Source organism: Triticum dicoccoides, chromosome 2B (genome assembly GCF_002162155.2).
Source record: "Triticum dicoccoides isolate Atlit2015 ecotype Zavitan chromosome 2B, WEW_v2.0, whole genome shotgun sequence".
NCBI lineage: Eukaryota > Viridiplantae > Streptophyta > Magnoliopsida > Poales > Poaceae > Triticum > Triticum dicoccoides.
Window position 1 is genome coordinate 275,440,022 of NC_041383.1, and position 3,007 is coordinate 275,443,028.

Genomic DNA, 3,007 nt, shown 5'->3' on the forward strand with positions numbered 1-3,007 from the left:
TGTGGGAGACTCTCTTCTTCAATTTGCACAAAATTATAAATTTCCCTTAAAGTAGCTTCTTTCTTATGAGCGGGGAAATATTTAGCAAAAAAGTAATAAATCATATCCTGGGGACTACACACACAACCAGGATCAAGAGAATTAAACCATATTTTAGCATCACCCTTTAATGAGAATGGAAATAACTTAAGGATATAGTAGTAACAAATTTTTTCCTCGTGAGTGAAAAGGGTGGCTATACCATTCAATTTAATAAGATGTGCCACAACAGTTTCAGATTCATAGTCATAAAAAGGATCAGACTCAACCAAAGTAATTATCTCAGAATCGACAGAGAAATCATAATCCTAATCAGTAATACAGATAGGTGAAGTAGCAAAAGCAGGGTCATATTTCATTCTAGCATTTAGAGATTTTTCTTCCATGTTAGCTAATAATTTCTTAAGATCATATCTATCATTGCAAGCAAGAAAATCTCTAGTAGTTTCTTCATCCATAACATAACCCTCAGGCACAACAGGCAATTCATATCTAGGGGGAGAATCTTCATCATCACTATCATCAGTATTATCAGTTTCAATAATTTCATTCTCTCTAGCCCTAGCAAGTTGTTCATTAAGAAATTCACCTAATGGCACAATATTATCAAGCATAGAAGTAGTTTCATCATAAGCATCATGCATAGAAGAAGTGGCATCATCAATAACTTGCGACATATCAGAATTAATAGCATAAGCAGGTTTAGGTATCGCAAGTTTACTCAAAACAGAAGGAGAATGAAGTGCAGAGCTAGATGGCAGTTCCTTACCTCCCCTCGTAGTTGAGAGATAAATCTTGGTTTTCTCGTCTTTCAAGTTCCTCATAGTGATCAGCAGATATAAATCCCAAGTGACTCAAAGAATAGAGCTATGCTCCCCGGCAATGGCGCTAGAAAATAGTCTTGATAACCCACAAGTATAGGGGATCGCAACAATTTTCGAGGGTAGAGTATTCAACCCAAATTTATTGATTTGACACAAGGGGAGCCAAAGAAAATTCTCAAGTATTAGCAGTTGAGTTGTCAATTCAACCACACCTGGAAAACTTAATATCTGCAGCAAAGTAATATGGAAGTAACGGTAACAATGGCAAAAGTAACTATAGCAGTTTTGTAGTAATTGTAACAGTGGCAACAGTAAAGTAACTAAGCAAAGATCAATATGTGAAAAGCTCGTAGGCATTGGATCAGTGATGGATAATTATGTCAGATGTGATTCATCATGCAATAGTTATAACATAGGGTGACACAGAACTAGCTCTAGTTCATCAATGTAATGTAGGCATGTATTTTGAATATAGTCATACGTGCTTATGGAAAAGAACTTGCATGACATCTTTTGTCCTACCCTCCCGTGGCAGCGGGTCCTATTGGAAACTAAGGGATATTAAGGCCTCCTTTTAATAGAGTACCGGACCAAAGCATTAACACTTGGTGAATACATGAACTCCTCAAACTACGGTCATCACCGGGAGTGGTCCCGATTATTGTCACTTCGGGGTTGCCGGATCATAACACATAGTAGGTGACTATTGACTTGCAAGATAGGATCAAGAACTCACATATATTCATGAAAACATAATTGGTTTAGATCTGAAATCATGGCACTCGGGCCCTAGTGACAAGCGTTAAGCATAGCAAAGTCATAGCAACATTAATCTTAAAACATAATGGATACTAGGGATCAAACCCTAACAAAACTAACTCAATTACATGGTAAATCTCATCCAACCCATCATCGTCTAGCAAGCCTACGATGGAATTACTCACGCACGGCGGTGAGCATCATGAAATTGGTGATGCAGGATGGTTGATGATGACGACAACCACGGATTCCCCTCTCCGGAGCCCCGAATGGACTCTAGATCAGCCCTCCCAAGAGAGATTAGGGCTTGGCGGTGGCTCCGTATTGTAAAACGCGATGAATCCTTCTCTCTGATTTTTTCTCCCCGAACGTGAATATATGGAGTTGGAGTTGAGGTCGGTGGAGCCTCAGGGGGCCCAGGAGACAGGGGGCGCACCCAGGGGGCAGGTGCGCCCCCACCCTCGTGGACAGGGTGTGGGCCCCCTGGTCTTGATTCTTTCGCTAGTATTTTTTATTAATTCCAAAAATATTCTCCGTGAAGTTTCAGGTCATTCCGAGAAGTTTTGTTTCTACACAAAAATAACACCATGGCAATTCTGCTGAAAACAGCGTCAGTCCGGGTTAGTTCCATTCAAATCATGCAAGTTAGAGTCCAAAACAAGGGCAAAAGTGTTTGGAAAAGTAGATACGATGGAGACGCATCACGGCGGTCCAAAGCCTTCAAAGTGCATGAAGGTGAATTATATAAAAGAAGTACAACCAGAGTCCTTCAAAAGTGTATCTCCGAATACGAGGGAAGGCAGCTCTTGGCAGAAATACATGCCGGTCTCGGCGGCCATCACGCTGCGGCCCGTGCCCTAGTAAGCAAGACGTTCCGGACATGCTTTTTCTAGCCTACGGCCTGAGTGGACGCTCAAGACCTTGTCCAACATTGCGTGGGCTGTCAACTTTTTGCCAACCAGAGCTGTCAGGGATATACCCTGCGGTATGACCCGGCCGAGACTTGGCGGTTCATCGGTAACCTACCTGAAGGCTGGTGACTCACTGGTCTGGAGACTCACTGATGACCCCGATGGCGGGTTAAATGACAAGGCCCAAGGCCCAGAAGGCCGGCTCATGCTATGGTGGACCCATTTACGAGGAAAGGCATAAGGAGTTTTCCCTTAAGGGGCAAGACCAGGATTCCGCTTGTTATAGAATAGTCCTAGTCCTACAAGGACTCCACATGTAACCCGCCCCTCCAACTTATATAAGGAGGGGCAGGGCACCCCAACAAAGGGGGAAAGTAATCTCTAAGGCTAGACACAACTAGGAGAGTCGGTTTATGCGGCGACTCCCTCATGAGCATAATGAGACCTAGCCACAAACAGCATGTAGGGCTATTA